At 34.5% G+C, this 26037-nt stretch overlaps 1 long non-coding RNA gene across 1 annotated transcript in view; it reads left to right on the top strand.

Moving 5' to 3' along the window:
* The window catches only part of LOC141548827 (uncharacterized), a 31532-nt gene extending 6587 nt beyond the window's left edge, over positions 1 to 24945 (top strand). Inside the window, exon 2 of the long non-coding RNA XR_012484094.1 lies at positions 24224 to 24945. This is a non-coding gene — a long non-coding RNA (uncharacterized LOC141548827). The remainder of the gene's footprint in view (positions 1 to 24223) is intronic.
* Positions 24946 to 26037: the final 1092 nt, after the last annotated feature.

Below are 26037 nucleotides of genomic sequence, written 5' to 3'. Positions count from 1 at the left end.
TAATTTCCTTTTCATTGGTGGATAGTTCTCTCTTTTTATTATTGAGACTAACAATTTGATTTTCCTCTTTCATTTTTCTAATCAAATTAACTAAAGGTTTATCTATTTTATTGGGTTTTTTTTCATAAAACAATTCTTAGTTTTATTTATTAATTCAATAGGTTTTTTAGTTTCAATTTTATTGATCTCTCCTTTCATTTTTTTGCATTTCAAATTTGGTATTTGGGGAGTTTTAATTTGTTCTTTTTCTAGCTTTTTTAGTTGCAAGCCCAGTTCACTGATCTTCTCTTTCTCTATTTTATGCAAGTAATCATCTAGAGATATAAATTTCCCCTTATTACCGCTTTGGCTGAATCCCACAAATTTTGGTATGTTGTCTCATTATTGTCATTTTCTTGGATGAAATTATTGTGTCTATGATTTGTTGTTTGACCCATTCATTCTTTAGGATGAGATTATTTAGTTTCCAATTACTTTTTGGTCTGTTTTCCCCTGACCTTTTATTGAATGTAATTTTTATTGCACCGTGAAATGAAAAAAATTCATTTACTATTTCAATCTTTCTGCATTTGATTTTAAGTATTTATGTCCTAATATATGGTCAATTTTTGTATAGGTTCCATGAATTGCCAAGAAGAAAGTGTACTCCTTTCTGTCTCCATTCAATTTTCTCCAAAAATCTATCATATCTAGCTTGTCTAGTATTCTATTTACCTCTTTAACTTTTTTCTTATTTATTTTGTTCATTTGATTTATCTAGTTCTGAGAGAGCAAGGTTGAGATCTCTAGCTATTATAGTTTTGGTATCTATTTCTTCTTGTAACTCTCTTAACTTCTTTAGGAATTTAAGAATTTAGATGCTACATCACTTGGTGCATATAAGTTTAGTATTGATATTGCTTCATTATCTATGGTACCCTTTAGCAAGATATCGTTTCCTTCCTTATCTCTTTTAATTAGATCCATTTTGCTTTTGCTTGATCTGAGATCAATATGGCTACCCCTGCTATTTACTCTGTATGTATCACTCTGCTTTAAATGTGTTTCTTGTAAACAACATATTGTAGGATTCTGGCTTTTAATCCAGTCTATTATCCACTTATGTTTTATGGGAGAGTTCACCCTATTCACATTTACAGTTAAAAATACTAATTCTGTATTTCCTGCCATCTTATTAACCCCAAATTATACTTTTCTCTTTTCTTTTCCTTTTTCCCTCTTCCCCAGTATTTTACTTAAGAGCACTACTTTCCTCAAGTAGTCCTCTCTCCTTTAAAGACCCTCCCCTTTATTTATATTTTCCCCCTATTATTTCTGTTTTCCCTTCTAATTAGCCTACCCCTTCCCTTTTTGCCTTTCCCCTCCCTCTTTTCTATCAGGTCAGAGAAGTTTCTCACTGAAATCAAATATATCTAATTCTTTTTTTAAGCCAAATCTGATGAGAGTAAGATTCACACAATGCTCATCATCCTCCCTTCTTTCCCTCAATTATAATATATATCCTTTGTCTCTTCCTGAGATATAATTTCCCTCATTTTACCTCCACTTCCCCCCCCCTTTTTTTTTTACAATCCCCTTGCTACCTCTAGATTATTTTTTAATATTATAACAGTAAAATCAGATTATACATGTATTCTGTACATGTATAATCTTGCAAAGTTTTCATTTCCTTTCCCCATTTTTCTTCTAGCTCTCTTTTAAAATCTTTTAAAATTTCTTCTAGGAGAGACTTGTGTGACGGGGACAAGGTTATATTACCTTTTGGGGTTTCATCTGGAGACGATTTAGGGTCTCCTCAAGTTTAATATCTGTTCTCTTTCACCATAGAAGCTGTCTATTCAGAGTTCTCTTTACTTTTTTTACTCATTTTTTTTTAAAGTTAAGGCTTGCTTTTAGGGCAGAATAGGTTTTCCAAGCAGCAGCTTCCTCCATAAGTGTCCAAGGCTGCATTGGGTCAGTGCTGACTCACTCTGTGTGCTGGGTGGACATGCCCAGATCCCATGACATTCTGGCATTTTGGGGTTCACAATTTACCTTTGTGTTTGTGTTGGAAGTTTTCTCACTTCTCTGTTGATCTACTGTCTTGCAGCTAAGGCAGAGTATCCAACACTGCTGCTGTAGATTCCTCCCCATAGATTCTTCGCCACATGGAGGCTGCACTGCTGGCAGAGTCAGCACAGCCCTAGGACTCTGTGCTATCTACCCTGGTGTTTGTGCCCAGCTGCTTGTGCTGTTTGCCTCCATCCCATTTCCAATTGAAACAGACCTTTTCTGGCAATCTTCAAAATTATCTTTTGCTGGTAATTTGTTGCACTCCTAATATTTGTGGATTCTGCCAGTCCAGAGCTAATTCAGAGGCTGGATTTGCTAATTAGTCTGAGAGTTGTAGGAGAAGGTCAAAAAGAAACATGTGTCATCTCCACCACCTTGGCTGTGACCCCGCCTTCCATTGCCACCAATTTCAAAAGAGTAATAGATAAACCTTCTTGTTGTTCAGTCATGTCCAATTCTTCATGATCCTGTGGAATATATTATCCATGCAATTTTCTTGGCAAAAATACTGGACCAATTTGGTGTTTCATTTTCTCAATGGATTAAAGGCAAGCAGAGGTAAAGTGACTTACATTAAGTGGTTAAATAAGTAAAGATTAAGTGACTAGGATGGCATACTTAGTAAGTATCTGAGGTTAAAATTGAACTCAGGTCTTCCTGACTCCAGATACACTACTATAACTATTGAACCACCTAAGTAGATGCCTCCTAAACCCTCTTGTCACTTAATTTCTATTTGCATAATCTTCTGGAGAAAGAAATAACAAATCAACCCAATATCTTTGCCATAAAAATCCCTTATGTGTTATAAAGAATAAGACACAACTAAACTACAACAAAAACCCTTTCGTAGCTCTACAAAAGTCAGAGACAGGCAAAGCAGCTGATGCATTAGTTTTATAAGGTAGTGGTAGAAAAGCTATATACCCTTTTGCTTATTGATTCTATTGATTTACTCAATATAAGAAGATAATTGTGTAATCCCAGGTTGATATAAAAATATTCAATTCTAACATAGAACCTGCCGTATTCTCTATCCCATTGTGGAGTAAGGGAGGACCTCTTTCGATTGGTTGCCTATGTCTTTAAAAGCAGTAAGACTGTCATTTTTTGGACACCATGAACTGAACAGATGAGAAGTGAAAGAAAATCTTTCCCCTGTTCATTTTCTTTTAGCCTGACTTGAAAAAGTTGAAACAGATTCTGAACCTGAGACTATGCTTTCTATGGGAACAAAACTAAACTATGAAGAGGATCCTCTTTTCTTCCCCAAGCACTGAGGTATATATGAGGAGGGGAAAGATTATGTCTCCAACATCAGCATCTTTTTTTTATTATTATTTATTTTTTATTTTTTTTAACATCAGCATCTTAAAAAAAAGTTTGTTTGCATTTATTCTTTTTGAAGTAAATATATTTCTAAGTAAAAGCTCTTGTATTAGAATTAATTTTGAAAGCCCTAATCAATATTTATTTTTATGTAAATATCTTCTTTCATGAATCTTTTGCACTTGTCTTGGATCATTGTGTTGCTGAGAAGAGCCAAACCATTCATAGTTGATCATTAAATAACGTTGCTGATATTGTATACAAGGTTTTCCTAGCTCTGTTCATTTCACTTTGCATCAGTTTTTTATATCTTTCCAGGATTTTCCAAAATCTGCCTATTCATCATTTCTTATCACACAAAAGTATTCTATTATATTCATATATCATAGTTTATTCCCCAATTGATGGACGGATCCTTAATTTCTAATATTTTTCCACCAAGAAAAAAGCTGTTACAAATATTTTTATACACATAGGTCCTTTTCTCTTTTTTTACAATCTCTCTAGGATCCAGACTTAGTAGTGGTATTGCTGGATCAAAAGTTATGCCCTTTGGGCATAGCTCCAAATTGCTTTCCAGAATGGTTGGATCAGTTCACAACTCCACAGTACAATAATGTCCCAATTTTCCCACATCTTCTCCAACATTTATCATTTTCCTTTTTTGTCATATTAGCTAATCTGAAAGATGTAAGGTTGTACCTCAGAGTTGCTTTAATTTGTATTTCTCTAATCAAAAGTGATGTAGAGCACTTCTTCATATGTCTATAGATAGCTTTGATTTGTTCATCTAAAAACTGCTTGTTCATATCATTTTACTGTTTATCAATTGGGGAATAGCTTATATTCCTATAAATTTGGCTCAGTTCCCTATATATCTGAAAGCCCCTTTTCAAGAGACACTTGCTATAAAGACTATTTCCTACCTTTCTTTTTTCCTTCTAATCTTGAATCATTGATTGATTTTGTTTGTGTAAAAGCTTTCTAATTTAATATATTCACAATTATCTATTTTACATTATGGCATGTTCTCTATCTCATTTGGTCATGGATACCCTGACAGGTAGACTATTCCTTGCTTTTAAATTTGCTTATGTTGTCATTCTTTATGTCTAAATCATGCACTCATTTTGACCTTATCTTGGTATGCAGTATGAGATGTTGGGCTATATCTAGTTTGTGTCCTATTGTTTTCCAATTTTCCCAACAGTCTTTGTCAAATAGTGACTTTTTATCCCAAAAGGCGAGGTATTTGGGTTTATCAAACACTAGATTACAAGGGTCATTAACTATTTTGTCTTGTGTACTTTGTCTATTCCACTGATCCACCACTCTATTTCTTAGCCAGTACCAGACAGATTTGATGATTACTGTGTTCATATAGTTTGAGATCTGGTATTTTTAAACTACCTTCCTTTGTATTTTTTCCCATTAATTCCCTTGATATTCTTGATTTTTTTGTTCTTCCAGATGAATTTTGTTATTTTTTTCTAATTCTATCAAATAATTTTTAGTAGGTTGATTGGTATGGCACTGAATAAGTAAATTAACTTAGCTAGAATTGTCATTTTTAGCCAATCTAATAGCATGTGAGTTGATATTTTTCCTATTGTTTGGACCTGACTTTGTATCATAAGTGTTTTGGAATTATGTTCATATAATTCCTAAGTTTGTCTTGGCAGGCAAACTCCCCAAAATTTTATATTTACGGTTATTTTAAATGGAATTTCTCTTTCTATCTCTTTCTGCTGAACTTGTAAAAAAAATGCTGATGATTTATGTGGGTTTATTTTATATCCTAACTTTACTAAAATTGTTAATTATTTCAAGTAGTTTTTTAGTGATTCTCTAGGAGTCTTTAAGTATGCCATCATATCATCTGCAAAGAGTGATAGTTTCATTGCTTATTCTAATTCTTTCCATTTCATTTCTGTCTCTCATTGCTATATCAAACATTTCTAGTGCTTTATTGAAATAATTGGGCATCCTTGCTTCACTCCTGATCTTATTGGGAAAGCTTGTAGTTTATCATTACAGATAATGCTTGCTGTTAGTTTTAAATAGATACTGCTTATCATTTTAAGGAACACTCCTTTTATTACTGTGCTCTCTAGTGCTAGGAATGGATGCTATATTTTTCAGGAGCTTTTTAGCATCTATTGTGATAATCACGTAATTTCTGTTGTTTTTCTTATTAGTATGGTCAATTATATTGATAGTTTTCCTAATATTGAACCAACCTTGCATTTCCTGGCATAAATCCCACCTGGTCATAGTGTATAATTCTTGTGATACGTTGCTGTAATGATTTTGCTAGCATTTTGTCCAAAATTTTTGCATCAATATTCATTAGGGAAATCGGTCTATAATTTTCTTTCTCTGTTTTAGTTGTTTCTGGTTTAGGTGTCAACACCATATTTGTATCATAAAAGGAATTTGGTAGGACTCCTTTGTCTATTTTCCTAATTTGTTTCTGGAATGTTGGATTGTTCTTTACATGTAAATTTAAATATAAATTGTTCTAAAATATTTAATTCATTTGTGAACACATTAGGCCCTAGGGATTTTTCCCTAGGGAGTTCATTAATAGTTTGTTCAATTTCTTTTTCTAAGATAGGTTTACTTAGGCATTCTATTTCCTGATCTGTTAATCTAGATAATTTTTTTTTTGTAAATGTTCATTGATTTTACTCAGATTGTCAAATTTATTGGCATGTAATTCAGAAAAATATTTGCTAATGATTATTTCATTTTCCTTTTCACTGGTCTTAGTTTTACCCTTTTCATTTTTGATACTGGATATTTGGTTTTCTTTCTTTTTTAAAATCAAATTAACCAGTGGTTTATCTATCTATCCATAAAACCACCTCTCACATTTATCTATCCACTCAAGTAGTTCAATTAGTTCTCTTAGCTTTTTGGTTCATTCTGGGAGTTTGAGGGGGGGATTATTTTCAGTATTATTACTTTCACCTTTAATTTTCAGGATTTTCAATTTGGTGCTCAATTGAAGATTTTTAACTTGTTTTTTTCTAGATTTTTTTTAAAATTGCAGGCTCAACTTAATTTTTTTTTATTTTGTTGATGTAAGAATTTAGAAAAAAACTTTTTCTCTAATACTGCTTTGGCTGCATCCCATAAATTTTGGGTTTTTTTGTTGTTGTTGTCATTCACTTTAATGAAATTATTGATTATTTCTATGATTTGCTCTTTGACCCATTTATTCTTTAGGATTAAATTGTTTAATTTCAAATCAATTTTAATCTATCTTTCCACTGCTCTTTATTGAATATAACTTTTATTACTTAATGATCTGAAAAGAATATAGCTAATATTTCTGCATTTATACATTTGATTTTGAGAGGTTTATGCTTTATTACATGGTCATTTTTTATGTTAGTGCCATATGCTACAGAGAAACATGAGTATTTTTTTCTGTTCCCATTTAGTTTTCTCCAAAGGTCTGGCATCTTTAACTTTTCTAATGTTCTACTTACCTCCTCAGTTTTTTTCTTTTTTTTCTTGTTTATTTTTTTGATTGGATTTATGAAGTTCTGGGAGGAGACAATTGTCCCCCATCAGTGCAGTTTTACTATTTATTTCTTCTTATAACTCACTTCACTTCTCCTTTAAGAATTTAGATGCTATGCCTCTTGGTGCATATATATTTAGAATTGATATTGTATATATTTAGAATTGATATTGCTTCATTATCTAAATTCCTTTTAGTTCCCATCCTTATTTATCTCTTTTAAAATTAGGTCTATATTTGTTTTTGCCTGAGATCATAATTGCTAGCCCTGCCTTTTTTAAAATTTCATCTGAAGCATAATATATTCTGCTCTAGTCCCTTACTTTTATTTACTGTGTGTCTTTCTGCTTCAAGTGTATAAGCAACATATTATAGGATTCTGGTTTCTAATATTCTATGCTATTTGCTTCCATTTTATGGGAGAGTTCATCCCATTCACATTCACAGTTATGGTTACTAACTATATATTTCCCTCTATCCTATTCTTCCTTCTATTTGTCTTCTCCTTTCACCCTTTCCCTCCTCACTAGTGCTTTGCATCTGTCTACCACTTCCCCTGATTTGTGTCCCTTCTGTCAGTCTCTACTCCATTCCCTTTACTTTATTTCCTCCCCTCTTACTTCCCTGTAAGAGATTTCCATTTTCAACTAATTAGGCACATTATACCCTCTTTGAGCCAACATTGATGAGAATAAAAGTCAAGCAATGTCTATTGCCCACCATCCATCTTGCCTTTTACAGTTATACATGTATTATACCTCTTCATATAAAATTATTTTCATCATTCTGTCTCTCCCTTCCTTTTGCACCAGCATATTCCTCTATGTCATCCCTTAATTTTTGTCATTCTCTCAAATTCACTTTACACCCATATTCTCTGTCTATTTATATTCCTTCTAGCTATACTATTAGTTATACAATTTTTTTAAAAAATTGCAAGTATCATCTTTCTATGTAGGGATATAAGCAGTTTAGTCAAGTTGAATCCTTTGTTTTCTTTTCCCTTTTTACCTTTTATACTTCTCTTGGGTCTTAATATTAGAGATCAAATTTCTGGTTCAATTCTGCTGTTCTCCTTATGAAAGCTTGAAATCCTTCTATATCATTGAATGACCATTTTCCCTTGGTGTATTTTTTTTAATTTTGCAATGTAAGTGACTCTTGGTTGTAGTCCTAGTTTCTTTGCCTTCTGGAATAGCACTTTCCATTGCAGCTGCCAAGATTTCTGTAATTCTGATTGTGGGTCCTTTTGAGTTCTTTCTTTCTAACTGCTTGTATTTTTTTCTTAATCTAATATTGTTGAAATTTGGCCATAATATTCCTTGGAGTTTTTATTTGGAGATCTCTTTCTTGAGGTGATCAGCAGATTCTTTCAATGCCTATTTTGTCCTCTGGTTCCAGGATATCAGGGCAGTTTTCTTGAAAAATTTCTGGGAAGATACTATTCAGATTTTTTATTATAGCTTTCAAATAGTCCAGTGATCCTGATATTGTCACTCCTGGTCTCTCCAGATTAGTTGTTTTTTTTTTTTTCCCACATGAATCAGTGAATATTTACAGCAAGGTCTCCTGCTGGCCTACTGGGTATATCTCCTGGCCTAGACTGTGCTTTCCCCCCTTACCCAAGTGAGACAGACCCTTCTTGCTGATACTCTAAGTTTCTTGGGCTCAAAAATTTTTTCCCCAACTTCTTGTTGGTAGTCTGCTATTCCAGGATGTGCTCTGGGCCACTATTTGATGGTTGTTTGGCTGTCAACATAGGTGAGTTTTGGCAATCTACTGCATACTCTGCCACTTTGGCACCCAGGAGTCATCTCTTATTCAGTTTATTGTACTGATAAGGAACAAACAAGATTAAGTGACTTACCTAGAGTCACAACAGCTGGTAAGTATCTCAAGCTAAATATGAACTCATGAAGATAAGTCTTCATGATTCCAAGCCCAGTATTCAATCTGCTGCCATCACAGCCTCATTCTTCTCACATTCTCATTGTATAGAGGCAGTGAAGACTTTTTTTTTCTCTCCTTAGTGAATAGGAGAGCAAAGGCTCTTCCCTGATTCACTTTTTGATTCAACAAAAATCTAGGTGCTGGTGATAGAGCTAACCATCTCTGCCTCAAGAACATTACTTTCTCCCAGAGGAGATATAACATATACACTAATAAGTTATAGTGAGGTTTTCAATAAACACAATGATGAAAAGAATATAAATGAAAAGAATGTTTAAAGGAAGTCATGTAATTTTAATGGCTACTCTTTATTTTAGGGAGCAGATAATCCAACCTCATTTGGCTCCTGGAGGCAGAGAGATAGAAACACTACTGTCAAACACAGTCACTGTAGCAATTGCATAAATGTGACACGGTCTTATTCAATAGTGGAGAATGGTGCACATTGACTGTCTCTGGAAATTTTTATGATATATTAACAAAAACTCCAATAAAAACTTGTTTTTAAAATGTCATGTTCTTAACTCTATTCCATTAGTTATTTTTTGTTACTGAAGAAATTTCCCCAATAATCTATTAATTCTAATATTCCAATCAGTGATTTCATTGATATGCACATTTCTTCCAGGTCCGTGTTTTCTCATTCTTGGTTCTTGTTTGCATCCTTCTAAAGTCTCAACATATACAGTCTACTTGAAAACCTGAGAATTCAGTGGAAAGGAATTTTTCTCATTCTCTTGAGAGTAACAATGGAGTACACAGGGTATCCATTGCTTATAGATCAATGTCTTGCTTTTTCCATGCACCAGGACAACCTTTTTATTCTTCGCGCATTTCTCAGATGACATTACCCCATATCCTGAGTAATTCTTTGTTTGTAATGTGTTGTAGCCTGCTCACGCCCACCATATATTTGATACTTCTCATTTCAAGCCAAATTATGTGTTTATTCTAGTTACTCTATTGGCCATTGCCAAGGAAGAAGTCTAGTTGGAAAAAATATTAGCTCCTAACAGATTTGGGGTGTGGCAAACTCATTAACAAATTCTTAATGGAAGAATATACACAGTAATCTACCTGAAAGCTCATATGCTCTAAAGCTCATAACAATTATTACCACCCTCAGGTAGCACTTTGTAAACTGAAATCATTATATAAATGGAAGTTATCATTTCTCAAAGGAAAATAGCACCACAGAAAATAGTTCTGAATAAATCCCAGATAACTTTGACCCAAGAAGTTTTCCTCACTCTGGAAGTAAAGGGAATTTGTGACCATATAGCATTTTTAGAAAAGATAATATTTCTTCCAAGGAACTGCATTCTAAGTAGGCTAATAGGGCACTCCAATACAGAAAAAGACCAAAATATCTCAAGTCTATTTGGAGAGATATTTTTGTCAGATTTGGAAGTGTAACTGTGTGAGCCTTTTGTATACCAATCCAAAGAAATGGCAAAAGAATGAAATACATTAATTTATTAACATTAAGGTAGCAGGAGGAAAACACAATAGTGTCCTTTGAATACAATGTTTTTACATAGTAGATGCTCAGTATTTAAAGAAGTGAACTTCATCTTTGCCTTGAACTAGAATACATTTTCATTTCAAAACAAGAGAGTAGAGATGAGTACTAATACTAATACTAATAATTTCTTAAATAATTACCATTATTTCAACAAATGTTACTGATCACTAATTTTATTTTATTTATTTTTATTATAGTTTTTTATTTACAAGATACATGCATGGGTAATTTTTTAGCATTGACCCTTGCAAAACCCTCTTTTTCAACTTTTCCTCTCCTTCCCCCCATCCCCTCCCCTAGATGGCAGACAGACTTATATATGTTAAATATGTTAAAGTATATGTTAAATACAATATATGTATACATATCCATACAGTTATTTTACTGCACAAGAAAAATTGGACTTGGACATAAGGTAAAAATAACCTGAGAAGGAAATAAAAAATGCAAGTGGAAAAAAACAGAGGGAGTGGAAATGCTATGTTGTGGGTCATATTCATTTCCCATAGTTCTTTCTTTGGGTGTAGCTGATTCTCTTCATTGTTGAACAAATGAACTGATTTGATTCATCTCATTGTTGAAGAGAGGCACGTCCATCAAAATTGATCATATAGTATTGTTGTTGAAATATATAATCATCTCTTGGTCCTGCTCATTTCACTCAGAATCAGTTTGTGTAAGTCTCTCCAGGCCTTTCTGAAATCATCCTGCTGGTCATTTCTTACTGAATAGTACTATTCCATAACATTAATATGCCACAATTTATTCAGCCATTCTCTAATTGATGGGCATCCCCTCAGTTTCCAGTTTCTGGACACTACAAAAAGGGCTGGCACAAACATTCTTGCACATACAGGTCCCTTTCCCTTCTTTAAGATCTCTTTGGGATATAAGCCCAATAGTAACACAGCTGGATCAAAGGGGATATACAGTTTGATAACTTTTTGAGCATAGTTCCAAATTCTGAGCACTAATTTTAAAAAATTAATACAATTAGAAATAGAAAAGAAACTGCTAAATGAGAAAACAATCTTTGCATCAAATATTTCAGAGAAAAGTCTAATATCCAAGTTCCATACGAAATTAATACGATGATATAAGACCAAGAACCATTCTCTAATTTGTGAGTGTTCAAATAATAGTAAGAAAGTTTTCTAAAAGCTATCAATACAAAAATTAAAGATTACTTCAAATCACTAATAATAAAAATTAAACAATTCTGAGATTCTACTATATATTTGTCAAAGTGGAAGAGATAATAAAAGACAGAAGTCAACCATCAGTAAATATTAAAGGAGTTGTGGGAAGGCAGAAACACTAATACTCCATCTGATGGAGCTGTGAATTGATCTAACAATTTGACTAAATAATTTAAAATTTTGTAAAAAATAAATGAATAAATAAATAAATAAAGTTATACCATTCATAGTCAATAACATACTTATTTTACAAGTGAATATGCATCTCAATGAGATCAAAGACAGAGATGCCCTACACATATCAAAATATTCATAAAAACCTTAGGAACAACCCAATTTATGGAATGTGACTATAATTTTGTATAACAGCACTATAGGAAAGGATGGATGAGAAATTCAAGGAAGCATATTAAGATCAAATGAACTCATGAAGAGTTAAGAGACCAGGAAAACAATATGTTATAATATAAACCAAACCAACACTGACATATAGCCTGATTAATTATAATGACACCACTTTGGCCCTAAAAATATATTTTAAAAAAACATCTTTTGCTCTCCAGATAAATTTTTGATTATGGATATGGAATGGTACATACACTTTCAGACATGGTTGCTGTGCGCAATTCATTTCCATTCAATTCAACCATTACTCTATATTCACTATAAGTAATACACAGTGATGGGCCACTGGAGATATAATAATAAAAAATATATTGAAGGATTTTACCAAACTTTTTGTTTTATCTTGTTTTCTCAGTCATAAGGTAAAGTTCAGTAGTGAGGGAAGGGTATTTCAGGAATTGAATATGACATAAAAATAAAAGAAAGTATTAAAAGTTAAAACAAAATAAGCTGAGCCTCTCCTATATGCCTGTATACTGTACTTGGTCCTTTATTTGGTACTCCTCACTTCCTATTAGGAATAGGACTCTACTAAGCTAGTTCATTGAAGGCTTTATTAAAAGGAATTCAATCCACATTAATGTACCTCCTTTGCTTCACTGAAAAAGTAGTAAACTCTGGGTGGAGAATGTTACATATATTATCAGAACAATCCATGTATCAATTAGATTTGCTGCATTGTTTTTTATATCGTATTTGAAATTGAATTGCAAATTGTTCTTTATATCATAAATTATTCTTTGCTGACAAAAAAGAGAAGAATAATATATAAAAAATTGGTTGTTATGCAAAAAATATAAGGACTGATAATTTTTTAAAAGAAACTCAATCCAGTTTGAAGGATACATTGCCATTTGACTGTTAGAATTCAATTCAGTTTTTAAAAAATTACATATTAAGTATCTACTACATTTAGAACACTACAAGTTGTTCCTGCTGGAGGCACAATACTTACCCTCATGGTTATAACAATTTAATAAATCCAAAAGAATTATCCATCCAGATGAATGTAACAAATTCTCCTTTGTCCAGAATGATAATAATGAGAGGGGCACATGAGCATAATCTACATCTTCATTTTTTTAAATCTTTTTTTTATTTTACTCAATTTATGGAATAAAACAAGCATTTCATAAATTTCATAAGGTACAATAAAAAGATGATTGTACATGTGACTGCAAATTTTTATAACTTGCTAATTCTTTTCAAATATACAACAAAATTACTATGCAAGTTGTTTTCCTTTTTTTAATTCCTTCTCTTCCCAATCTAGAAAAGGTTATGTCGAAAGAGTTATTAAACTCTCTATACCTTTGACCCAGCAATAGCACTAAGTAGTTCCAAAGATGATATGAGGAAAAAGGAAAAGAACCTATATGTTTTAAAATGTTTATAGCATCTCTCTTTGTGTTGAGAAAGAACTGGAATCATTGGGGAATGGCTGTACAAGTTATGGTATATGATTGTGACAGAATACTGTGGTGCTATAAGAAATGATAACCTCAATGATTTTAGAAAATATGGAAAGATTTGCATGAAGTAATGAACAAAATGAGCAGAACAATCTGTGTCTTTAAACACTAAAAGATGGAAATTTGCTATAGACTATTTGTAGGGCCAAGAAGAACATGCCAAAATCATGTCCAATGGCTGGCATAGAAAAGCAAGAAAAGCAGTTTCTTATTTTTTTAGAGAAGGAAACCCTTAGCTGTACTAAATGGAAGACTCTAAGAAAAGCAAATTATTGTGTTTTTTTTTTAAAAAAACCATGTGCAAACAATATTCATATTCAAAGGCAATCTACCTAAACAGAGCTCCCGCAGCATTGAAGTTGAATTTCAGAGACACAGCAACAGTGTACTTATTTGATGAAGCTATGAAGAGACTTCTCCTCAAAATCCTCCTCTGATATCTCAATGTGGAATAGACCCTGGGCCTCTGAGATCTCAAAGCACTAGTAGAAAGGATAATGATGTGAACCCATAGACAAACTCTGTAACTGTCAGCCAAAGACTAGCCTAAGGTCATTGGGTGATCAGGTGAAGATTTTTGTTAAGATATCTAAGATGTATCTTAGAACCATAATGTATTTCAGAACTAAGAAAATAGTGGTCATTTAAATATTTTCATATATTCCAAGATTTAAACATTTAAACATAAAAATATAAAATCCAAAAGTATGGTTTAAGCTTAAATCCCACAGCATGAAGAGCCCATGTAATCCTATTACCTTATTTTATAGATAAAGCTAAATAACTTGTGTATGGTCACCATGTCAGTGGGAGAACTAAACTAGAAATCAAAATTTCTGAGTTATTCTGCTCTTTCCATCATGTTGTGCTGCTTCCTAATTTATGTATTAGTAACATTCTCTTCAACAATATGGACAACTGAAGCCTAGAGAAGTGGAACTAACAGATATCATCAGTGCCAAAATCAAAATGAACAAATCGCTGCTGCTCTGGGAAGAAAAACACAGATGGACAACAGGAAGGAAATGGTAGCCAAAAGACCCTATCAAAACGGTTACTTCTATACAGAAAGAAAACACATAAACTTTCTTGAGAAAGAAACTAAATCTGAAAACAGAATCAAAAAATCTTAGAGTTGGAAGAGACCTGAAAAGTCATCTGTTCTTGCTTCCAGGGTGGTCTGGGGAACAAAAGGGCTCAGTAGGGGAGCCACAACAACAATAAATGGTGCTCTTCCTCCATTCCTGATGATCAGTTCCCTCTCAAGGGCCAAACACAGTTAGGAAATGAAAAATTGTGGAGGTGCCTTGGGCTACGAGAAGCCATTTAACCCATTCAATTGAGTTCACCTTTCTGTGGCTTTTTAAGGCATAGACAATGCAAATATAACTATCCCTAGGACTAGGGATAAATCCCTAAGCAAGCAGAAGAAAAATACATTTAATGCTCATCCTACTATTTCATTCCTGGTTTTTCTACCCTTATATTGAACATTCTAGTTCAGAGATTCAGTCAAAGACAGTTGCTCATAAGATGTCATGACCAATTATAATAAGAAATACATTTACAGGTGACTAATACAATAGAACAAATTCCAAGGAATAGCCTTTTGCCCTGATAACTGAGTCAGGTTCCAAAGGAGTACTTTTTTAATTGACTGACTTGCCCCAGATTACATGGCTAGTAAGAGGAAGGACTTGAACCCAGTTCTAGCATATCATCTATTATACCACAGTATGTCTCTGCAAAAGGTGGCACATCTTTTACTTCACACAGAAAACACATGCAACTATAATTCTAGAGTTGGAATGGAGCTCAGGGGCCATCTAGTCCAATTCCCTTTATCTTATGGAAGAAGAAACTGAAGCGCAAGAAGGTTGTCTGGCTTTTCCCATAATATATGTAACCATCCAAAGCAGAATATAAATCTTCATCCTCTGACTCTTGCTGCTTCACCCTGAATAAAATATTCCGGTCAAATGGTAATGAGATCAACCAAAACTGTCTCTTGCCACATGACAATTCCCCTGACTGACTCTACAAGTCTGATCTCCAAGTTTTAGAGAAATGAGCATTTCCTCACCCCTTTTGTGAGCTAGAATAGATCTCCCAGAGGCCTCTAGAAATGCTCAGTCCTGAGGGGGGGAAAAGCAATAGAGGTAAGCAAAATTACTAGGAAAACAATAATGAAAAACTCTTAGAGGGTCATTTTTTCCCCTTTAGTTGGATGCACTTTCTGGGAACAGCTCCTTTTTTTAAAGGTGTGCTTTTTACTGGCGTTTTTGATACTTTCATTTTATCATATTTTTAACAGTGTGTGATGAGACCTCAGGGGCCTCTCACACAACCAGCCTTTGAGGAAGCAGAGGATTAGGTGACTAACGGGATTGGAGCCTATCTTAGACTCTCAGGAAACCAGATGTTGAAGGATCCCCTTAAAACCATGGCTGCCACAGAGGCGCTCAGCCTGTCGAGTGATCTGGCCCTAAAGAGGAGTACTAAGAATGACTGATGCTCCCAGCAGGTCTGCTCATCACAGTAGGAGAAGGGGGGATCATAACTTCCATGAATTCTCCAGAAAGTCCTTCTGCTGGGATGATTCTTTGGTCCAGAAACAGAAACAGGAAAGAGGCATAAATAAATGAGGAGCATAAATCATAATAAAGTTAAATTCCAAGATCCTGAAATAAAACTTCAGAAAGAATCCTCTTACCTGTGAAATACACCTATCTCTGCAGGAAGAACCTGACCTTTTGTACACTTCAGGGATTTCTTGTTGCTCAGTCCTTTTTAGTCATATCTGACTCTTCATGACCCCATTTGGGGATTTTCTTGGCAGAGATACTGGAGTAGTTGGCCATTTCCATCTCCAGCTCATTTTACAAATGAAAAAACTGAGACAAATTGAGTTAACTGAGTTGCCTAGAGTTACACAACTACCAAGTGTCTGAGTCCAGATTTGAACTGAGGAAGATGAGTCGTCCTGACTACAGGCCCCAGGCCCCACACAGACACAGCTTAATCATCCCCTCATTTTCTTAAGGATTTCTTCACCAATTATTATGTTTAAATTTAAGAGGTTTGAATGCATGAATTTGTACTCTGGTGCAGGATACCTCTGTAAATTTGGACAAATCTCTGAACCCTGGATGATTGATAACTTAGAGAAAAGCTGTGAGACAGAAACAACAAGATTATAGGATGATCAATTCTGATGGACATGGCTCTTTTCAACAGCAAGATGATTCAGGCCAGTTCCAATGATTTTATGATGAAGAGAGCCATCTGTATCCAAAGAGAGGGAACTGAGAGTAGAGCACAACATAGTATTTTCACTTTTTTGTTGTCTGCTTGCTTTTTGTTTTCTTTGTCATTTTTTTTTCTTTTTGATCTGATTTTTAGTGTACATCATGATAATTGTGGAAATATGTATAGAAGAATTACACGTTTATCATATATTGGATTACTTGCTGTTTAGGAAAGGGGTATGGGGAAGGAAGGGGAAAAAATTGGAACCCAAGGTTTTGCAAGGGTGAATGTTGAAAACTATGCATATGTTTTGAAAATAAAGTCTTTATAAATCTAAAAAAAAGAGAAAAGCTATGAGAAAAGTTCTGCAAAATGCTATAAAAATCATAAATGTGAGCTGTAGTTTTTAATGTCTATAAGCTATAATATATCAAGTCATTAAACTTGATAAGAACTATATATCATATAGCTTTTTATTTTCAGAAGTCTCAGATATCATCCCCTACAGAAGCCTTTTCCTGATCTTGGCTATCCCCATGACTTCTCCCCCAATTCCATTTTTTCTAGCTCTTTTCCAATCCACTTATTCTTCTATTTGTATTTAATTATCTATGTACATGTAGCACAGTGCCTGGCACATAATAGATGCTTAATTAATGATTATTAGTTGAGTGACAGATCATATGAGAAAACATAAGTAGAATGCTTTTTTTTAATTCTAAAGGATTATATAAATATAAGCTATTGATATCAATTTTTAAAACCTCAATTAAAATAAAATTTTTTTCTTGCCATCATTGGCATGACTTAAATGTGAGATTTTTATTTTCTATAAATTAATGTGGCTGTTTTACATTAATTAGGCCATCCAGAAGCTTTGCCCCAAATTCCTTCCATTAGCCATCAAAATAAAAGTCCTAAAAAAACACTATTGGATTCAAAAAACCAACTTCTTAAGTACAAGACTGAGAAACATGTTTTAACAACAATTTGAATGGAGTAGGGGATGTATGAGTAAAATGATTTGAGATAGTAACAAAAAAAAATAAATTTTAGTCTTCATGTCCAGGGATTATGACCATGGTATAGCAAAAACAATATTGGGTTTAGAATTAAAGATCTAATACAACTCACTTCCAGATGATCAATGATGGACAGAAACAACTACACCCAGAGAAAGAACACTGGGAAGTGAATGTAAAATATTAGCACTACTGTCTATCTACTCAGGTTACTTATACCTTCAGAATCCAATTCTTAATGTGCAACAAGAAAATTGGATTTACACACATATATTGTATCTAGGTTAGACTGTAATACATGTAAAATGTATTGCCTGTCATCTAGGGGAGGGAGTAGAGGGAGGGAGGGGAAAATTTGGAAAAATGAATACAAGGGATAATGTTATAAAAAAATTACTCAGGCATATATACTGTCAAAAAATGTATAATTATAAAATTAATTTAAAAAGAATTAAAGATCTAAATTTAAATTTTATTTCTGCCACTTACTACCAGAAATTTGGGGAAGTCATTGAAATTCTCTAGAATTTTCTCATTTATATAAGATTTAGACTAGATGAGTGTGAAGTCTCTTCCAACTTTAAATTTACAGTCCCATGATCCTAAAACTAGGAAATGAAAATTTTATATTCTGATCAAGTCAGATCCCATCTTGATCTTGAACACTGCACTTGAAAACAGCTTGATAAACAATCAATGTTTAAGGTAAGGGTGTTCAGGTTGGTGAGGAGTCTAGAAATAATGTTATCTGAAGATTAATTGAAAGAACTAGAGATTATTACCCTGGAGAAGAAAAGAGTTACAACGGATACAAAAACTGTCTTTCAAATATTTAAAGGATTGTTAAAAGTAATGACTGGACAATGCAGAGAAGGAATATGCAAGATCCATTGAAGGAAAAACTTCCTAGGAAAAAAACTGATTAAAAATGGAATGGGCTGTTGAGGAGCCCAATTGGTTCCCCATCACTGGAATATTCAAGTAAAGGCTGGATGACCATTTCTTGAGGCTGTTGTAAAAGGCTTTCACCTACAAGTAAGGACAGATTAGACTAAAAAGAATCTGCAATCTCTGCAAACTCTGAAACTCTGAATGATCTTGTTATTCTACTGTCTCCTTTGAGCTTGCCATCCAGTCATCTCATGTGATCAAAGAAGGATATCAGCTTTGTGGCTGTTCACCTGAGGAAACTTTGAAACTTTAGCACTTGTGTTTATATGAACCTGAATGCTTTGATTATAATGGTATGGAGACAGAATAGAAGTGGGAAAGGAAAAAAAGTTGGGGGGTGCCAGGGTGTGAGAAGAAAAAGGAAAAGAATAATCCGTTTGCCATTAATCTAAAGAATTCAATCATCTGGTGCTTTGGGAGCTTGATTTGGCAGCTAGTAATTGATCAGCACAGCTCTCAAGTCAAGTCAGTGGGGAGTCACTTAGGACGTATTTGAGACATGTGAGAAAAATCTGGCTAGTCAGAAAGGCGGGCAACACACTGGGGGAAGGAAGCTGTTGGTCTGGGGCTGATAAAAATCCAAGCTTGTAAAAACCTTCCCTGTCAGAGAGAAAACTACCAGGGCTTTCAGCTGGCCTTCTAAACGTAGAGATATGACCATGTCTTTCTTTGATGTTGCCTACATACTTCCCATCACATCATCAAGCCTCAGGAAAAGCAGCCCAAAGATGTCCCTTGCACTATTTTCTGGGCTTTGCAGGAAGTGCCACAATTTGAGTTTGGAAGTCTCCCGACGCCTGCTTGCTCTTTATTTATTTAGCAGAGAAGAAAAGCCTTCAGTTATGGATTTCATTTTAAGGGATGTCCTGGCAAAGTACTGATAGCTGAACCAGTACTGTTAGCCAGCATGCATTGGGAAGAGACACATAATTAAGATAATACAGCATTAATCCTACATACATTTATCACAAGAAGTACGATAATAAGGAATGAAAATTATTCAGCAGTTTAAAATGTCTTGCTTTCATTGGGGATTTGGGGGGTTGGAGGAGAACTGGAAGAATGATGGTGGTTGGGAAAGTGCATTATCTTGAGAAACTTCAAATTCCATATATGAGGGGACTGATTAAGTGGGGGGAAATGTGATAACATAGACATTGGATTTTCTTTTTAAGCATAAGCAAATTCACTTGGGACATGAGTCACACAGGAAGGATGACTGGGATTTGCACAAACTTCATTTAGGGAAAAAAAAAGGATGCATTGTTTTGGGGGAGCTTTGAAAGTGGGAATGTCACTTTGGTTAGGATTTCTAAAGCACCTGTAGTTCATGAATCTATAAAACATGAATGAAGTAAAGTTTTGACTCTTAATATTCTTCAATTTGGACATCTAGTTCAGTTTGATAATTACATTATTTTCCTGGGTATACAGATATAATGATTTCCTTATTTCTTTGGATATCCCTGTCTTTTAAAATCATATAACTTTAAATGAGCATATCAATAATTATCAGCCCCAGTTCCCAACCAGTTTTTTGTACCATAAGAAGCATCAGAATAGGAGTATAGGAACTGGCCATGAGGCTGCAGAGTATAGAATAAATTCTAGATGTGGCATTTTAAATTTCAGTACAAATTTTTATATGATTAGTTTGCTTTTTAAAGATCTTTATCTGGGGCTGGAGGAATTTGCATAAGTTGTTTTTAAGTTTTGTTGTTTTTGTTGTTGTTTTGTTTTTTAATAAGGCAGTAAGTAGCTTGATTTAGTGCATGGCTACATACTGCAACTGAATAAATTGACAGTGTATTAGATTTTATATAGAAGGATGACCCTGGCCTATTGTTAGGGAAGCATGAGTGCTCTGTGTTATATCATGGTATAGAGTCACTTATCCAGTCAAAAAATATATTAAGCTCCTACTATGTGCCTAGCACTGTACAAAGCATTGAGGATATAAAGAAAAGTAAAAACTAAAAACAGTCCCTGCTCTTAATGAGCTCACAGTTTAAGGGGAGAAATAATATGCAAACAACTATATTCAAATAAGCTTTAAACAAGATAAAATGGAAATAATTAACAAAGAAAGAAGGGCTTGTGACCAGTAATACTGGTTTTTAATAATATTTTATTTTTTCCCAATTATATGGAAAACAATTTTTAAATATTTGTTGTTATTTTCTTTAAAGTTTAGATTTCAAATTCATTCTTTCCTTCTCCACTCTCTTTCTGCTTCCCTTCTCCCCCCACTCCTAATGTAGGTTATATGTGTGTAATCATGTAAAATGTTTCCACATTAGTCACTTTGGGCAAGAAGACAAAAAGAAAAAAAAAGTGAAAAATAGCATACTTCAATTTGTATTCAGACAACATTAGTTCTTTCTCTGGAGGCGGATAATATGCTTCATCATGAGTCTTTTGAGATTGCTTGTCTTGAATGATTGTATTGCTGAGAATAGCAAAAATAGCAAATAGCAAAATAGTAAAAAGCAGTTCTTCATCATTCAATATTGCTATCAATAGTACAATGATTTCCTGGTTCTGCTCACTTCATTTTGTATCAATTCATTCAAGTCTTTCTGGGTTTTTCTGAAATCATACTGTTTGTCATTTCTTCTAGCATAATAGTATTCCATTATAATCATATGCCACAATTTGTTCAACCATTTCCCAACTGATGGGTCTTCCCTTGGTTTTTAATTATTAGTGACCTAAAAAAAAAGCTGCTATAAATATTTTTTGTACAAATAGGTTCTTTTCCCTTTTTTATCACTTTGAGATACAGACCTAACAGAAAGAAGTATTGCTGGATCAAAGGCTATTCAGAGTTTGATAGCCCTGTAGGCATAACTCCAAATAAGTCTCCAGAATGTTTGGATCAGTTTACAATTCTACCAACAATGCATTAGTGTCCCAGTTTTCCCATTTCTTCTCCAACATTTATCATTTTTTTGTTATTTTAGCCAATATATTAGGTATGGTGGTAATTCAAAATTGTTTTAATTTGCAATTAATACCACTTTGAGTCATTATAGTGGGTGTTACTCTGTGAGACTATAGACAGGAGCAAAGTGAATTGGTCTGTTAGAGGTTGAACCTATGACCTGTGCCAACTAAATTAAAGCTAGCCTAAAATCTTCAAATCCAGTACCTGAAATAAAGCAGGTTATTAGCATCTAAATGAAAATGAAACTATAAGATTGATAGCAGATTATTAAATAAAAACAAAGATGTTTGGATCATATCCCTTATTTTTGAAGGGCAACATCATGAAGAAAACAAAGACTCAGATATTCCAAGCAGAGCTGTGATCTCATCAATGCAACTATTCCCTGAAACACTGCAAATCACAACCTGTCCTTGCCTCCCATACCCTTCAAAAACTGCCTCTCTGCACCATTATCTGAGTCAGACTACTGGGCGAGAGAGACCATGGATCTGACCTAATGTAGCAATTGTTATTTATGGTACAATTATAGAACATTTTTTCAAACATCTGGCCTTCACAACCATCAGAGACTGAAGTCTTTAGAAGAAAATCATAATTGACACTTTATGGGCTGGTCACCTTGTCTAGCAGGCTAAAAATTAAAAAAAAAAAAGACTTTTGAATGACACTCCAGACTGGTGTGGTACATTGTGGAAATAAAACTTATGCAATAGTTTGGCCTTGGAAGATCTCCTACTACTATGGAGAAGACAGAATACATTCCTGGAACAAGCTAGCACATTGTCCCAGTTATTGAAAAAGCCTACTTTCAACAGTCAGTGTTTCCCTACAAACCTTTTCTAGTTTGTTAAAAACTTTGAACTCAGCCCAAATGTTGTGAAATAAAACAAAAGCATGAATGACTTCTCTTTCTGAGACAGTGGTGTTTCAGGCTGCCTGGCTCTGCTGGAGAGCATGGCTTGGGGTTCTTAAAATTGATGATGGACAAAGCTCATAATGCCTCTAGAAATCTGGTGCTAATTAAACCATGTATCTACAAGATAGGCCTTATGAGCCTGGCAGTTCAGCCCCTGACCTGGCAGGATCTTTCTTCTAGTATTTTCTTCCCCGCCTGGTTCTGGCAGTGCCAGGTGCCAAAAAACAAAGGCTGGCAGGAAAAGAGTTAATTATCCAGGCCTTTTGAAACAATCCAGCTCCAGAAATTGGCTGAGACTCAAGAGCTCAATAGAAGGTAGTTTGTGGCAGTTTGTTTTAACCCCCTGGAAGTTCACTGAAGAAAAGACTATATCTACATCCATGTTTTGGCCCAGAATTTCCTCCATGTTCACATGTCCTACCCAAACATACTGCCTTTTCTGCTCACCTCCAGAGTACTTACATATTCCTTCTCAATGCATTTGCATGAGATTTTTGCTTTCTGAATGAAGGACCTATGATATTGAATTTATACTGCCTCATTGGAAATTATCTATATGATTTTTCTAACAGTTGCACAATCGAGACTGTCCCATACTCTTGAAAGCTGTTACACTGATTTGGGGTAAAACATATATGTTGAATATCCATAGTTTCAAGCAAAGATTATACAGAAACTGAAAAATAATTGGTATTTCTGGGATAGAAGACTTTAGAGGAAGGGGATTATCTCCTTCAGAATATGGTCTATAAGCAGGGGTTCTCAAACTATAACCAGCAGGCTAGATGCTATGCGGCCGGCTGGGTTATGGCAAATGGGCTGAGGGGCGGAGACAGAGTGTGAGCTTTTGTTTTTACTATAGTCCGGCCCTCCAACAGTCTGACGGACAGTGAACTGGCCCCCTATTTAAAAAGTTTGAGGACCACTGGTCTATAGCTCCAATCATGCTATAGGGATTATTGGAACCAGAATAGTTATAACTTAGGCTCTAAAAATGCACATTCTACATATATAACATTTATCCACAGTAGTGCTAATGAACCTGCAAAGAAAATTCTATATGTTTGCCAGACAAATCTACAAAATATGACTTGCTATAGATCACTTTAGCTTTTTTTTCAAATTCACTCACTTTTCTTAATTATACAAATGTTGTGATAAATCATAAGCTATCTATGCTGATCTTCCCAAATTTTATTTTCAAAGCCTCCAAAAATACTTTCCATTTATAATCATGACTATAGTCAATATGTTATAATTATAGTACCATTAATTATCTGTAAGACCTTTGGCAAGTCACTCTTTCTGGGCCTCAGTTTCCTTATCTGTAAAATGGAAAAAGAATGGACACAATGGTCCTTAAGGTTTCTTCTAGCTCTAAAAAATTCTAAAACCTTATGATTTATAACATAAATGATAGCCTTTTAATTTTCAAAGTTTCAAATAATTTCTCCATCAGCATATATTCACATTCAGGTATATAAATTCTGGTCCTGGGCTCTCTTTTCCATTTTCATTGGTTTTCCTCACTGACCAAGAGCTGCTATATTGAAGTCATGTGATATATACTAGTGGTCATAATGAAAAAAGTCTAGAAAAAAGATGGGCCAGACATATTTCTTTTAAGTTAGGAAACATTTCACTTTCTTTATCTATTGCTTGCTTCAACAGGATGTCGTGAGGACGAGTCAGACAGCAGCTGGAAAACAATTGACATTTCTTGGAAAGAGAACTTTGGATTCCCTCCTCCTTATGGTGCCTTACATGTATTCTACATTTCCCAATATCACAGGGTCAACTATGTGATTATTTGAACCTCCTAAATCTATGTCTTCATTGAAGGACTACTGGAGATGATCCCTCCTATACAAACTGTGAATTTCAAAGAAATTGGTCCTGTGAAAATAATCCCATCATTACTTAACCTCTCCATGTATCCTTCCCTCTGAACCAATAAGCTCTTTTTCACCCATTCTCTATCCCAGAACTTGCTCCTATTCCATGCAAACCAACTCCATTATACAGTAATAATAGGCTGTGATATTCTCATAACATACAGAAAAGTAGATAACCTATGAATATAAATATCAGGGTCACAAAATCACATTTTGACTTCTGATGTCAGAGACAAACAGTAGAAGCAAGTGAGAGAAAAATGGTCTCAGAGGCTGGTGCACTTATCAAGTTCTGCAGGACTACATCTGTTTCTACATGGTGAAGGTTCACACACATGCACACATGCACACACATACACACACACACACACACACACACGCTTACTATATGTATCCGCCTCTCCATTGGTTCCCTGGGGCATAGCTGACTCACCATCACTTTTGTTAGCTTTGCTGATTCGAGACATCCCCAAACTAATAAACTGCCATGAAAACACATACACAACGTCTTATATCAATTATTTCCCCCTGCTAAAGGATGTTACTGTGTAGTACAGCTTTAAGTTTTCAACTTTGTCATATTTTCTAAACTATGATCTCTCCCATTTACTTTCAGGGATGTGACATACCCCTTAGCTGGAGTGAAAGCTAAACAATGTGGTTTGGATTTAGTGTTCCCATGCATCATCAGGGAAAATGTTTGTCTCAGCAATAGTGGCCTTATTGTTACTGGTAACAGCTGCTCTACCATTGCCTTTAATTGGGAAAAAACAAAGTGTCTCCTTTTCCTGTACCAGTTTACAAGAGTGAAATTCAGAACAAGGTTATTGAGTTGAGTCTAGAGAGTACCTGCTAGGGAACAGACACACTTTCTCTTTCTGATCTGCTTCCAAGGCAACACAAAGATCATCTCTAAGGAGGAAATAATAGTCCCTGATGAAATAAATATAAGTTGGCTCAGTCAGCTTTAGTTTTGTTCTTTGACCTTTTCTTTATAGGAAGCAGTTTTGCCAGTCTGTCCGTCTGTCTGCCTGTGTTATCTGTCATGTCTGTTTATGCAGTAAAACCCAAAGAGACTAAGAACAAGCTTATAGCACACCTAGTACACGTTCTCAAACATTCACAAAAAAAAATCATTTCAATTTGGGCCACTCGCCAGTGCTGACATTGCAGAGGGGAGCCTACACAGTTGGAGGGTTTATTCTTTGGCAAGGAACTGAAGAGGTGTCCAGGTGGCAGCTACATCACCCATCACTCAGGATTTTCTCCACATCAGTCAGGAATAACTCAGTTTCAGTCCAATCACTCCTCTCTTGAGAAAGCAGACAGGTGGCCTTGACTCTGTGGGAAATAATTCAAGGTACACTATCTCCCCTCCTTTTCCATGTATACTTATGGCACAACCATAATCATCCTTGGCTGTGGCAGTTAACATTGCGTAAAACAACTGACAAGATAAGAAAAATTTGAGAATCCTGGGCTTTTTGCCAGCATCATTTTCAACACCCAAATGTCTGGCTTGTCACCCAAACTTAGAGCATTTGTTAGACTGTCCCTATTCTTTGCACTAACAATGGGAGAATCCAATGG

This window comes from Sminthopsis crassicaudata, chromosome 1, assembly GCF_048593235.1.
Source record: "Sminthopsis crassicaudata isolate SCR6 chromosome 1, ASM4859323v1, whole genome shotgun sequence".
Classification (NCBI taxonomy): Eukaryota; Metazoa; Chordata; class Mammalia; order Dasyuromorphia; family Dasyuridae; genus Sminthopsis; species Sminthopsis crassicaudata.
This window is presented reverse-complemented; position numbering and strand designations above follow the sequence as displayed.